At 46.0% G+C, this 1,294-nt stretch overlaps 1 protein-coding gene across 1 annotated transcript in view; it reads left to right on the forward strand.

Annotated features, from left to right (window-relative positions):
- JPH2 (junctophilin 2) overlaps positions 1–1,294 on the forward strand; it is an 80,109-nt gene that overhangs the window by 27,546 nt on the left and 51,269 nt on the right. The window lies entirely within an intron of this gene.

Genomic DNA, 1,294 nt, shown 5'->3' on the forward strand with positions numbered 1-1,294 from the left:
CAAGTTGCCCATCCCTGTCTACTCTGTGTATGGATGGGGTGGGAATGATCCTCGCTGTAAAGATTTGTTCCCTCTTTTGAGCTACTGCATTCATAGGTTTAGGTCAGGTTCATCAAGTTGTATCATACTACCCTTGTTTTCCTCTTCTTTCTTCTTCTAGTTGAGCTCTGATCATCCAGTCATTGAAGCTAGGTCAAGTGTGTATTATCTGCAAGTGTGGGTGTTCTTGCGCGCCCTCTCTTCTTATCAGCTGGATGCTTCACTCTCCACTCTGGTCCTCTGTGGCTATGTCACTGACTCTGGGCCCAAGAGTCCCTAGGTCTTGCCACCCAGATTCAAAGAAGTCTATTGAACCTTGTAGGGCTTAGCTCACAGCTTCATTGCTGTTTTCCCTCACTTCCCCTTAACAGTTATGAACGTGGTCAGCAATCAGAGTGTGTATTCCCTTTGAATCTTAGTCTTGGAAGGGGGTTTGTTCTGAGGGGACCTGACCACTTTCCTTGATGTCTCCTGGGCCATATAGATAGTTCTTAAAAGAGCGTAATGGTCAAGGTAGACCTTGTTCACTGGCTAAGATAAACTGTTGTTTGGTTTTAAGAAAACTTCAGGGAGTATTTTTGGCTTAGGTTTCAAAGATTATCTCAAAGCAGTAGTTTCTGGGGGGTTTTATCCAGCCCCCTTGGCTCCCAAAAGTTTGGATTTGAAATTTGAAATTTTGTGCTGTATTTTCCTTCTTTTTATCAGGATTCTTTTATAGATTTTTTTTTTTTTGAAATCAGAATGTAATGGTAGCCAGGCACCATCCAGGTGATTAGCCACACATTCCATATCTGCCTCCTCTTCCGGACTCACCTTCGGTAGCTCCAGGTTAGTCGAGGCCAAATGTTATGGTTGGATGGCCACTTGCAAGCTTTGGAGACCATAGGCACTACACAAGAAACTAGGAGGCAAGGAGAACAAACAAGATGGCGGATCGGGTGGATGTGTAGTAAAGAGCTCCGCCAACAACAACACAGAATACCCGACCAAGCAGGCTCAGCGGCTGGTCCCAGAACTCTGAACCACATATAAAGGAATATTTAGAAGGTTGGAAGGCTCACAGCTGGAGGAATTTGTGGCAGAAGCAAGAAATCCAGTGCTTTCTACTCTGGGACGCTCGGCTGTGCCAGGAGCCGCCATCTTGGATGAGACCACGCGGGGGAAGATTCGGAGCGGCCACAGATGCCTGGCAGAACCTCTGGGATAAAGGTGTGGATATTCTTTTCTTTTGGTATCTGTTCATTGGTCCCTTGCT

This window comes from Chrysochloris asiatica, unplaced genomic scaffold (assembly GCF_000296735.1).
Source record: "Chrysochloris asiatica unplaced genomic scaffold, ChrAsi1.0 scaffold00023, whole genome shotgun sequence".
Taxonomy (NCBI): Eukaryota; Metazoa; Chordata; class Mammalia; order Afrosoricida; family Chrysochloridae; genus Chrysochloris; species Chrysochloris asiatica.